This window comes from Urocitellus parryii, chromosome 6 (assembly GCF_045843805.1).
Source record: "Urocitellus parryii isolate mUroPar1 chromosome 6, mUroPar1.hap1, whole genome shotgun sequence".
NCBI lineage: Eukaryota > Metazoa > Chordata > Mammalia > Rodentia > Sciuridae > Urocitellus > Urocitellus parryii.
In genome coordinates this window covers 110144990-110158773 of record NC_135536.1, presented here as the reverse complement: position 1 = coordinate 110158773, position 13784 = coordinate 110144990, and the positions used below count along the sequence as shown (strand labels likewise).

Genomic DNA, 13784 nt, shown 5'->3' with positions numbered 1-13784 from the left:
CCCCTGAGCCGCGAAGGGTGGAGTGTGGAGTTCCTCTTCGCGTAGCGTCGGTCTTTAAATATTCTCACCTCTAAAGGAAGTTCATGTAGGAAACTTGAGTCTTAAGTTCACTGTTGACCACAGTCCTGGTGGCCCCTCGCTCATTCTTGTGCCACCATGCTGGGAAGCGGCGTACTGAGAGCGCGTGAGCCTCCTTTCGGTGGTGGGTTTGTGGATGGGGGCGGGGTTCTCTAAGGATTAGGCAGCTGAAGGCGGCTACACACGCGTGGCGGTTCCATGGTGTAATGGTTAGCACTCTGGACTCTGAATCCAGCGATCCGAGTTCAAATCTCGGTGGAACCTATACCCTTAACTTTTTAATAATTCGTTTACGATCTTAATAAGAAATGAAACCACTGCCATGTTTCGAGCCTTGAATTAAGTGAAATATAATCTTTGCCTATAAAAAACACAAATTTCCTCATTCTGTTCAGGAGCCACTGGCTGGAGGTTTGATAATTAGCTACTTTTTAAAAACCAGAGCCCTCTGCCAAGCCCTTGATTCAGAAGCTTTAACAAAACGATCTATTTTGTTGGAATTTTCTTCACTCAGCTTCAGTCAAGGGCAGGCGCTTCTCACCCACTCCTCTCCGGAAATCTCTCAAACTATCTCCAGATGTCACTCAGAGAACTTCGCCCACCCTCCTCATCAAGATTCATCAAGAACTTCTTGAGTCCTGTTTGTTGACCTCTGAGCTAAGCCCGTTTACATAACTAACTTCATCTAACACGCAGAGCAATGGATGGCTTTGCGGAATCTGCATTTTAGGGGAAATGTCAATTCTGGTTAAGCCTCAGAGCCTCCTTGTATTTGAAAGGAATCTTGAATTACAGAATTCCCAAATATCTTTCCCACTCATTATCCCCTGCCATCTATATGCAAACTCTCAATTTAGACTGTTGAACAAGAGTGTAGAAGAGAGAATGGCTCCTTCACGCTTGACCTCTTTCCTGTTCCTGGCAACTGAATGTTAGGTTACGTGACTGTAAGGAATTAAGCTTACACATAGAATAAGTTGCTAACCAATTGACCTTAAATAAGGATACTACTCTTGATTATCTGAGTAGGCCCGATGACCTTTAAAAGTGGAAAACGGAGCTGGGGTTGTGGCTTTGTGGTCGGACACTTGCCTGGCACATGTGAGGCACTGGGTTTGATCTTCAGCACCCCATAAAAATAAATAAAATAATGTCCATCTACAGCTTAAAAATCTTTAAAAAGAAAAAATGGAAAACAGAAGCAAAAGAGGTCAGAGTGATGTGGTATGACAAGACCTAAACTCGCCTTTGAAGATGGAGGAAGGGGGCCAGGAGCCTAGGATTTCTGCCTGTATAAGGTGAGGAGGTTCATCTAAGGTTCTAAATACTCACAGGAGGTGAGCATTTAAGCTAGGAGAGATGCATGATATTCCTTAAGCAGCAAAATATTTGTAGGATACCTGTGTGCCACTGATTATTTCTCAGACAATCCCAGTGCTTAACTCACATTAGATAGACAAGATGGACGCACAAAAGGCAGACTGCCAGTAACCAGACATTTCAGGAGTAACTAACAGCTCAGAGAAACAGATAATTAGGAAGGACTCCCTGGAGGGAGAGGAACTAGCACTAACCCCTGAAGGAGGGAGCAAGGAAGGAAAATCATTTTGGGAAGTGAGTGGAGGAAATAGGTTATAAATATGTTGAGCAAAGCCATGAATGCCAGAATCATCATGAACTTTTCCTTTTAAGTCATTTGTTTCTCATTGTGTGTTCTGAGAAGGACAAAGTGTTCCTCAAAAGAAGAGTTGCATGGTCAAGTGAAATTGAGAACAACTACATAGTCTCCCCCATTAGAGATTCCCTTAGCACTTTGGCATTTTAAAGTCTATAGATGTTCCCCTCTGAAGAAATATTTTTTAACAGTGTTTAACACAGCATTTCACAATTCAACACACTACAGAAGTATTTTTCTTTTTTAATTTCTTTTTTTGCAGTTGTAACTGGACAAGAATGCCTTTATTTTATTTATTTATTTATTTATTTATTTATTTATTTTTTGCAGTGCTGAGGATCAAACCCAGTGCCTCACAAGTGCTAGGCAAGCACTCTACCACTGAGCTAAATCCCCAGCCCCAGAATTGTTTTTCTATGGGATACTGTTAGCATCCTTCTGAACACTCTGTGGGAATAAAAAAAGATTTGTGGACAGGGATGATTGAAATAAACCTGGTCTGGGAAAGTAAGTGACTGTGAACTGCAGGACCGGGATAAAGAAAGACTGGAGGGGTGAATATCAGAAGTCTACTTGCAATCTACAGGACACAAGTTAATAGAAATGGGGTGGAACCATGGGAATAAAGAAAGAAAAAGGTTGTGTGGGAGAAAAATAGTAGATTCCATGGACAAAGAAGAGAATTGGGGTTTACTTTCTTGTTTTTGTTTTGTTTTTTAAGAAGGGTAGTAATTACTTGATGCTTCTTTTCTAATTAATCAAGAAATACAGGCTAGATATGGTGGCCTATGCCTGTAATCCCAGCACTTTAGGAGGCCAAGACAGGAGGACTCTAAAAACAGCCTTGACAATTTAGCGAGACCCTGTCCCAAAATGAAATATAAAAAGGGCTAGGGATGTAATTCAGTGGTGGAGCACCCCTAGGATTAATCCCCAGTACCACAAAAAAAAAAGTGGACCCCATTCTTAATGTAAGCAATTTAAATGTACAGAAGCATAAAAATTTAGATCCTTCACTGCTTCAATTCTTCTCCCAACCCCAGAGGTAACTACTACATATACTATATGTTATTATTACATATTTTATGTATTATTTAATATGTATGTACACACATATATACATGTATATGTAAATAATATCAGGTTGTATGTTCTGTTCTTCATCTTGGATATCTTTCCATATTAGTCCATACAGACTTAGCTATTTTGCTGCATAGTTTTCCTTAGCAAGGTTATATCATAATTTGTACAAACATTGCCATTCTCTTTCCTGTAGATATGGCAAATGTTGAGGATTTACTAAATTAAAACCTATTTCCAAATCATTTCTTCCTTGCCCATTTCCACTAGAAAGGCTGGAAAAGACAAATATTCATTTTTTTCCAGCTAAAGAAGCAGCCATGTGGGAATTCTGGCCAATAACACGCAAGCCTAAATCTAAGGAATCTAGGAAGGTTTTTCCTGGTTAGAGATAGAGGGGTTTCCACTTTATCTCTCTTTCTTCCAACTATAAATAGGATGTGGTATCCCATCCATGTGGCATTTCCCTTCACCCCAGAGAACCAGTTCAAACCTAATTGCCATCATTGAGCTGAACTATTCACCAATTACAAACATTGAATTCCAGCAATATGTTTAATTTATGCCCAATAATTGTCACTTTTTTGCCTGTTATATATGGCAAAAATATTTTATCCAAATCTACTAACACATAACTTTTTTTTTTTTTTTTTTTTTTTGCTGGGGGAGGTGTCTGCTTTTTGGTTGTTTATTGAGACTGGGTCTCACTATGTTGCCTAAGCTGGCCTTGAACTCCCAGCTCAAATGATCCTCCTGCCTCATCCTGGGATTACAGGTGTACTGCATTGTGCTCAGTTATCACCTGACTTTTAATTTGTTTACGATGCCTTTTTCCATACAGAAATTTTACATAGTAATTTCATTAAATCTCTTTCAGTCATTTCTCTTATGGCTTCTGTATGTTATATTTTGCATAAAGTTTTTCCATGCCAAGAATACTCTAAAATTTTTCTTCTTCAAATATTTTTATAATGTTTTTCTCCATCTGGATTTGACTTATATTAAGCATGATGTGAAATAGGAATCTAAATTAATTCTTTCTAAATGGTTAACCAATTATTTCACCATCATTTATTTAAATATTCTACTTTCGGGCTGGGGATGTGGCTCAAGCGGTAGCGCACTCGCCTGGCATGCGTGCGGCCCGGGTTCGATCCTCAGCACCACATACCAACAAAGATGTTGTGTCCACTGAGAACTAAAAAATAAATATTAAAAATTCTCGCTCTCTCTCTCTCTCTCTCCCCCCCCCTTTCTCACTCTCTTTAAAAAAAAAATTCTACTTCCCTCCACTTATTTGAAATGTCTAAATTATTTTCAGTGCATTCACATCGATGAGTGAATTTGTTCTTGAATCTTTCATATTAGAGTTTTGACTAGGTTTTCATTACTAATCATTAAAAACAAAATTCATTCAAAAACAAAATATTAATTTGAATATGATATTCTGCCTATGGAGATGCAAAAAAGTCAGATATATGAAGTTAATCTCTACTTGGAAGAAAAATCAATAGAAAAAGGCAAGTGAGGATAACCAAAAAAAAAAAAAAAACCCACCTCCAGCAGCCACAAAGGCACACTCTTCAGTTGTCCCTTCAAAACAGACCCCATGTATTTGGCCTCCAGCAGCCACACCTCCAAAATCCACTTCAGTGTTCACACTGAAGCTGCACTCCCTCTGGACCCCTCCCAGTGACTGAACACAGTGGGGCTATAGAGCTGGATCTTTTCTGTCCCAAGAGAGGCTCTTCTAAAAGGCAGCCTTTCTGGAGGTTTCCATTGGTCTAGATGAGATTTTCTCAGAATCATATAACAGTCTAAAGCTTTTCCTACCCAAATACTCCTTTTCTCTCTTCTTGCATAGATATTGAAACTGCATGGTGGTTGGAAGGCCCTCCCTCTCCCTTTTGTTCTTTTTTTAATATATATCTTTTTTTAATATCTTTTTAGATGTTGATGAACCTTTATTTTATTCATATGTGGTGCTGAGAACCCAGTGCCTCATACATGCTAGCAAGTGCTCTATCACTGAGCTACAACTCCAGCCCCTCCCCTTTGTTTTTTTATAGGTATTTTCCCCAAAAGAATCTCTTGCACTTCTCATCCATCTGGTATCTGTTTTCATAGAACCTTACCTGATACCTTGTCATTGGTCTAGAGTTCTCCTCGTATGCCACTATCACAGTGCTTCAATTATTATATGTTTGATATAATTGAACCAGTGCTTCAATTTCTTATAGATGGTATTAAATAAGTAAATCTTTATATAGCGCTTTAGAATAGTATCTGACACATAGTAGGAGACATATGTACTTGGCAAATAAAAATAAATGTGGAAATTCCCTCTCAATGTTTATTCTTCCTAAACATTGATTATTTTAAAGGACTTTCTCTTTCAAATGAACTTTAAACTTCTTAAGATCCATAAAGATTTATATCAGAGTTTTGGCTAGGGTTTCATTACAAATCATTAAAATCAAAATTCATTCAAGAAACAAAATACAGAAAGTTGGACATGATGTACAGAAATATGAGATTCTGCCTGTGGACATGCAAAAAAGTCAGAGAGAGATCTGAGGTTTAATCTTTATTTGGAAGAATGATCAATAGAAAAAGGGAAGTGAGGATAAAAAAAAAAGCAGAAAAAGCAAAAATGCTGACCTTAGTTTTAAGCATGTCTATCTTAAATAGTCAATAGGAAAACCAAAAAAAAAAAAAAAAAGAATAAAAAGCCTATAAATATAGATTTTAAAACATCTTAGAGAGACTGAGGTGGTAGCTCAGTAGTAGAGCGCTTGCCTAGCATGTGTGAGGCACTGGGTTCAATTCTCAGCGATGCATATAAATAAATAAAATAAAGGCCCATTGACAATTTAAAAATACATTTAAAAAATAAAATAAAATAAAACGTCTTAGAATATGTGGGGGAAATGCCCTGGACTACATCCTTTGCATCCTCAAGGCAACAATACATGGTTGATTAAAAACCAAGTGAGGCCAGACACGATGGTGCACACCTATAATCCCAGCTGCTTGGGAGGCTGAGGCAGGGGAATTGAGAGTTCAAAGCCAGCCTCAGCAAAAGCAAGTCTCTAAGCAACTCAGTGAGACCCTGTCTCTAAGTAAAATACAAAATAGGGCTTGAGATGTGGTTCAGTGGTTCATTGACCCTGATTCCATCCCCAGTACCAAAGGAAAAAAAAAAAAAAAAACAAGTGGACCCTGCTAGGGCTGTGTTTGAACATCTGCTCAGCCACTCACTTGCTGTTTCAACTTTAATAATTTATCTAATCCAGCGGAACCTCAGCTGCTTATCTGCAAAATGGGAACAAGGATGAAGAACTGAAATAATATATGTATAGTTCTTAGCTTCGTTCTTGGAACATAGTAAATATTCCGCCAATTCATTCATTTTCAACAGGGATCATTTTTACCCCCAGAAACATTTGGTAGTGTCTGGAGACACTTTTAGTGTCTACTGGGGGGGTGCTATTGGCATCTAGTAGGTAGAGATTAGGGGCACTGCTAAGCAGCCTAAAATGCACAGGAGAGCCCCCATGATGAAAGGAATTACCTGGCCCAAAATGTCAGTAGTGCCAAGGTTGAGAAGCATGAGTCAATAGTAAGAATCCAGGCCAAAGCCAGCTGTGGGAAAGGATCAGAATGGTGTGAGCATCACCTCCATCCTAGCTCACTTTTGAAATTGTTGAGCACACTCCCTAGGCCTTCAGAATGCCTAGAGACAGACATGCCTCCCTTCAGAATTCCATAAGGTAGAACCCAAGGCCTGATGTAAAAGACTTCCATATGTGGTTTCTATTTGTTAAGACATTGCCTATGTTTGTTTTGTTCTATAATGGCAGAGTCGAATAGCTGTGGCGGAGACCTTCTGGTCCAAAACATGAAAATACCCTCTGCCTGGTAAACAGACTTCAGTGCACTATTTCTGGACCCAAAGGAATTTTACAGTGTTATTCACTTTATCTGTTTATCTGTTAATCTCTACATACCAATTTCATGTACTTTTTTGTAATTATACTAGGTCTACTCCACAATAAAAAACTTTTGAGAGAGAGAAGAAAACAGATCTTATGAAGTGGTAAAATTCATCTTCTGTGCTTTTTATCTTTCTTATTGAGGATATTGTGAGGTGACAAATTATATACAAGATCAAGAAAACTCTTAAACTTTATCTGATGATAGTCAATAGAGTACCAGTTATTCTTAGGGAAAGCAATGATAATATATATTTTTATGTAAATATTTTTATTGCTTAAAATATATGCCTTTTACATATAGATTAAAAATTATATTATAGACAACTTTTTGTTTATGCCCAAATACTATGTAGTTCAATTATAGACTTTTTCTATAACGTGAAATTAGAATCAAAATAACATCTAACTTTTTTTATATGAGTTTACTCTTCACATTTTCTTAGCCTTTTAGGTTTGGTGCTCAGAGATTATAAATCATATGGCACAAAAATGTAAAAGGACAGATACAAATCAAGAGTATAAACCCATAAAATGGAAAAAATATTTAAAAATCAAACTATATAAAGAACTCTTATAACTCAACAAGAACAAAGAAACCAACAGCCAATTCAAAAACAGGCAAAGGACTTAAATAGTCATTTCTCCAAAGATCTCCAAATGGCCAGTGAGCATGTGAAAAGATGCTTAATATCATTAATCATTAAGAAATGCAAGTCAAGGGCTGGGGTTGCGGCTCAGTAGTACAACACTCACCTGGCACATGTAAGGCACTAGGTTCTATCCTCAGCACCACATAAAAATAAATAAATAAAATAAAGGTATTGTGTCTATCTACAGCTAAAAAAAAAAAAAAAAATGTAAGCCAAAACCACAAACCCAATCAGATGGCTATTATAATTTTAAGACAAAATATAAATGTTGGAGAGAACGAGGAGAAATTGGAAACCTCAGCATTGCTAGGGAGGATGTAAAATGTGTAAACACTGTGTAAAACAGTTTGATGGTTCCTTAAAAATTAAACATAGTCAGCTCCTGTGGTGCACACCTGTAATATCAGCTACATGGGAAATTGAAACAGGAGGGTCACAAGTTAAAGTTGAGTTTGGTAAACTTAGCAAGACCCTGTCTCCAAATAAAATATAAATGGGGCTGGGAATAAATAAGTAGGGCTCAATCATGTAGCTTGGTGGTAGAGTACCACTGGGTTCAATCCCCAAGTTCACTGAAACACTTTTTTAAAAAGAGTTGGGGATGTAGTCAGTGGTTGAGCACTTGTCTTACGTGCACAAGGTCTTGATTTCAATCCCTAGTATCGAAAAAAAAAAAAAAGTTAAACATATAATCATATGATTCAACAATTCCACTCCTAGAATTTCAGAAGAATTGAAAGCAAGGATTCAAGCAATACATCTATGTGAACTGAAATGATACAAACGAACAAATAGGTTATGATTTCACTTGACTGACGTACCTAGACTAGGTACATTCATAGAGATAGAAAGTACAATGGTGGTTGCCAGCGGGTGAGGAGTGGGAAAGGGGTGTTATTGTTTAATGGGCACAGGGTTTCTGTTTGGAATGATGAAAAAATTCTGGAAATGAACAGTGATGACAGTTTTCAACATTGTGAATATACTTAATGTCACTGAATTATACACTTACAAGAGTTATGATGAAAAATTTTGTTTTATATACATTTTGCCACAGGGGGGAAGAAAACTAAAAGGAATCTGGATCTCATTTCTTTTTTTTAATATTTATTTTTTAGTTGTAGTTGGACACAATACCTTTATTTTATTTATTTATATGTGATGCTGAGGATGGAACCCAGGGCCTCGAACATGCCAGGTGAGCACTCCACCGCTGGGCCAGGACCCGAGCCCTGGATCTCATTTCTTAATGAGATCAGGAACAAGGGACAGATGGTGATACAGGACTGGAACAGGCTGAGATCCTCAGTCTTCCCAGGATCCCTGTCTCTCTGGCACAATTTGCCTCTTTCCTGACAGCCTCCCACAATTCCTATGAACTGGATGGCTTTCTGTTCACCCTCATCCACACTCATCCCCCAAATGTGATGTGGCTCAGTGGTAAAGTGCCTCTGGCTTCAATCCCCAGTATCATAAATAAATAAAGCCACAATACTAAATTGGTCAGGACAAACAAAGAACAGATAAAGGTGACACTTACAGATGTAGATCCAAAGCTTAGAACAGAGAAATGATTACTATACAATCCAGTCAATCCACTCCTAGGTATTTATCCAAAATAAATGAAAGTCCTGTATAGTCACACAAAAACCTGTATGCAAATGTTCTTAGCAGCCTGTTTATGTGATAGTAAAGAACTGGCAGTAACCCAAATTTCCATCGACAGGTGAATGGGGAAGTAGCTCAGTGCAAATTTTATGTATGCAAATTTTAGTATAGCCACACTATGTAACTCTACTCTGCAATCAAAAGGAAAGAATTGCTGATAAAGTGGGTGGAGAATTGCAAGAATTGCAAAAGTGGATGAATTTCAAGATAAGCATGCTGAGTGAGAGAAGCCAGAGGAAAGGAGCACATGTTGTATGATTCTAGAAGTCTACAGACTTAAATAAGGTCTGCAGAATGCAAATGACCTATAGTGAAAGAAAAGAGATCAGTAGTTGTCTGGGGACAAAGCCAAAGAAAGGTAAAGGAACTAAAAGGCATGAAGACATTTGCTGGGATGGCACTATGTTCATTATCTTGATGTAGTGATTGTTTCACAGGTGTACACTCATTGAATTTCATACTTTAAACATGTGCATTTCTGTTTTGGGGAAAAGAGAGCAAGAGGGAGGTAAAGAAAGAATAGCTTTTGATCCTCCCTATTTGGGGAACATGGGTTTACTAGAAGCAAGGGACATTTAATCCCCTAAATATTTTGAGATAGGGTCTTGCTAAATTGCCAAGGCTAGCCTCAAACTTGATATCCTCCTAACTTAGCCTCCTGAGTCACTAGGATTAGAGGCATGTGCCATCATACCTGGCCCCATTTGTTGTTTTGTGATGGAATCTTACCGTGTTGCATAGGGTGGTCTCCAACTCCTGGGTTCAATCAATCCTGCCTCAGCCTCCTGCGTGGCTGGAGCTACCACCAAGCCTGGTTCCATCTATGACATTCTTCAATACAAAGTTAGGATACATAGATATCAAAAATCACGATCACTACTGTGTGCAGTAGCTATAGTCCCAGCTATTCAGAGGCTGAAGTGTAAGATTACTTGAGACCAGGGGTTCCCACTTAGCTTGGGAAAAAAGACTTCTCATAAATAAATACATACATACATACATAAATTGCCATTGCCACTCTAACATGTACTAATCACTAAGTCACCTGCAAGACTCCTTTTCAGTATCTCTAGGTTATGTCCCTTTCCATTCCCACAACCACTGTTTCAATCTAAATCCTCTTTCCCTTCTGTTTGGTTACAATCTACTCTTACTCTCAATTTTCTCCCCATTCAGTCTAACATGAAGGTGACTATCAGAATAATTTTGACAAAAGACATATCCTACTACATGACACCTATTATTCAAGCCATCATTAAAAATCTGTGTTGCCAGGTGCCATATCCCAGCAGCTGAGGAGGTTGAACAGGAGGACAGGAGTTCAAAACCAGCCTCAGTAAATTAGCAAGGCCCTAAGCTACTCAGAGAGACCCTGTTTCTAAATAAAAAATACAAAATAGGGCTGGGAATTTGGCTCAGTAGTCGAGTGCTCCAGAGTTTAATCCCTGGTACCCCCCACCTCCGCAAAAAAATCTGTGTATATCCACACAGCCTGAAAACAAAAGGTTATAAAAATAAAATGTTAGCAGTGGTTATCCCTGTGAAGTAGGATAATGGATGAGCTACTGTGTGTCAGGCACTGTTTATTAGAAAGGCAGACAAAAGTCCCTGCCTCACAGAGCAAACATTCTAGTAACTTGGTAGGAGATAGACATCAAGCAATCAACATAATACACAAGTAAGTTTTGGTTTGTTTTGCTTTGCTTTGCTTTGCTTTTATGTTTGATGGGAACCAGGGTTTAAAATTTATACATAAATTGATTTTGGAATAGTGGTTCTTTTTGGAGAGTTGTAAGAGAAATTTACTAAGATGTTTAATATATTTGAGGTGGAGGTTTAATTTCTTTTTTTGTGGGCCGGGGGGGGGGTGGATAACAGGGATTGAATCCAAGGCACTTAACCACTGAACCACATCCTCAGCCCTTTTTTATAATTTATTTAGAGACAGTCTCCCTAAATTGCTTATGTCCTCACTAAGTGGCTGAGGCTGGCTTTGAACTCATGATCTTCCTTGCCTTAGCCTCCCAAGCAGCTGAGATTACAGGCATGCACCACTGCAACCCAGCAGAAAATGATACATTTTATGGGGGAAAAAAATAGGACAATTGGGAGGTGGGTAGCAGATTGTAGTTTAAAGTAGAATGGTCAAGGCAGCCCTCACTAGAAGGTACACTCAAAAGTTGTGAGGGAGTGGATCATGCAAATTGTCTAGGGAGAAATTATCCTGGCAAGTAGAACAACCAGTGCAAAGATTCTAAAGCAACTTACTTAGCAAGTGTATGGTTTCTAAGTGGACCAGGGAAATGGATTGGAGAAAGTGGTATAAGTAAAAGCAGAAGTAGGAAACGAATCAGAGAAAGTAAAACAAGTAGATCTCCAAGGGCCTCACAGGCCTTTGTAAGACTTGTACTCTGAGCAGAATGGTGAAACATTAGAAGGATTTGAGCACAGGAGTGATATGATCTGACCTACATTTTTAAAGGAAAATTCTGACTGCTGTGTTGAAAATAGATTTTAGGCGAATAAGGGAGGGAGCAGGGAGACCAGTTGAGAGGTGGTTAAGAACCCAAGCAAGAAATGAATGCAACACAACTTCAAATTCAGACTGATATTCAGTACCGTATTTCATAGAATCTAAGACATCATTGATTGTAGGATATATCCTGATTTCAGAGATGTTAAAATATGCAGCGTGAATTACATTATGCAGCGTGAATTGCAATATGCAAGGCTGAATCAGTGACTCAAATACCACAAATGTTCGTGGTTGAAGATATGATTTTTCTGAAATAATGAACAACTTTTGGTAAAGTTCCAAATGTAACAAAGTACTATTTTTTCTCAATTTACCCATTAACCCCATATAAGAAATTTAATTTATATTAAAACCACACTAAATAGTTCATATTTATATATAAATACAGTTTGAGTCTAGATTCAAATTATTATACACAAATTTTTAAAATCTTCCTTAATGCATATTATAAGTTGTGTAGGGTGTAGGAAAATTCTGAAATGTACTTGTCCCACAATTGAAACCTAATCCCCCTGGCCTACATTCTCTAAATGCTCAATCATTGTGACAACCAAAACTTCTCCCCAAATTTCAAGAGGTCTGTAGAATGGGATGCCAGCATAGTTCATATTCAGGAACAGACTCATGACCACTACTATGGTCCCCAGGGTTATGGTCCTTTCAGAGGGAAGCCAGGGGCTGCTTGTGCAATGGGGGAGGGGAGATACCCTTTCCAATCTGAGTGCACTCCAGCCCTCCTACCACCAGAGGGAGCCTGCCTTTAGATAAGGCCCTAACCATTTTTAAATTCTTTATTTTTAAAAAGTTTTTTCTGTTGTTGAGGATCAAACCTATGGCCTTGAGTATGCTATACAAATGCTCCACCACTAAGCTACATCCCCAGCCCTAAAGCTCAATTATATTTATTTTTATGTTATTTAACCAATCTGCTTTTTTTTTTTCAGAAAATTATTTTAATAATTATAAAACAGTTTTTTACAGAATCAGTATAAAATAGCAATTGATTATTTTATAATTATCAGATTATTTAGACTTGAGGTCTTGGCTAAGTGGGGCTGAAATCAACAAAAGGTCTTGGACTGTTGGCTCAGAAATCATCCTAAGAAGCCCACCCTGTTGATGTCTGTCGTGCTTAGCTCTCATGAGATGACACGGTTCTTCTTTTAAAAAAAGGATCTCTCTGTATTCATTCTTTGGAGACTTGAAGTGAATTCGGCAGCGTTCATTAAACACCTTTCAGCTCCTGTCATTTACCACTTCTTCAACATTCAGTTCTGATTGCATCCACTTCAACTTTGTTCTTTTCTAAGTTGCTTTAATAACGTTAAATCATCCAAATTCTTTTCTCTCTCTTAACGAAGGTTTTTTACTACTTCTGAGGTCTGGGCATACAATTTTTTATAACTTTTTCCCTATTAGCATGAGCTGCCACCAAAGACTCATAAAGTTGTTTACAGGTTTGGCTGGCATCGATTTTCCCTGCAAAGGAAGCTGTTGGAACCATAGTGTTTAATTCAGGTACTATTCTGCCATCAATTGTCCTTATCACCTTGAGTAATTCCTGGAACTGGAGAACTCCTCACAGCTCACACTGCCACTGGGCACCGCCATATTCCCAATCTGCTTTTGATAAACCTTTAGATTTTTGCAGTGTTTGAATACTGTAAACAAGTTGCTGCACACAGTGGGGCACACCTGTAATCCCAATAGCTCAGGAGGCTGTGGCAGGAGGATCTGGAGTTCAAAGCCAGCCTCAGCAATTTAGTGAAGCCCTAAATCCCGGCATATATATATACACACACACACACACACACACACACACACACACACTATAAACATGCTGTAGCGAATATCTTTTCAAATATTTATTTCTTTTGAATACATTTTTAGAAGAAATGCTTTCCCATTAGTTGTAGCAATTTTAATTCCTAATAATGGCTTATGAGAGTTCCTGATTCTCTATGTTCTTAAAAATATAGTATTTTTCATTATTTTTATTTTTGCTGTTTCTCACTTTTATTATAATATAATTTTATTATACTTTAAAGTGAAATTTGGGAATTTTTTAAATGTTACTAGACAATTTTATTTCTTTTTTT

General features: G+C 37.9%; 1 non-coding gene and 1 pseudogene across 1 annotated transcript; one reads left to right on the top strand and one right to left on the bottom strand.

Moving 5' to 3' along the window:
* The first annotated feature begins 270 nt into the window (after positions 1 to 270).
* Positions 271 to 342, top strand: Trnaq-cug (transfer RNA glutamine (anticodon CUG)). The gene has a single exon. It is a non-coding gene; the product is annotated as a tRNA-Gln (tRNA).
* Positions 343 to 11534: 11192 nt separating this feature from the next.
* On the bottom strand, positions 11535 to 13296 carry LOC113179999 (protein MIX23 pseudogene; annotated as a pseudogene).
* Between the last annotated feature and the right edge of the window lie 488 nt (positions 13297 to 13784).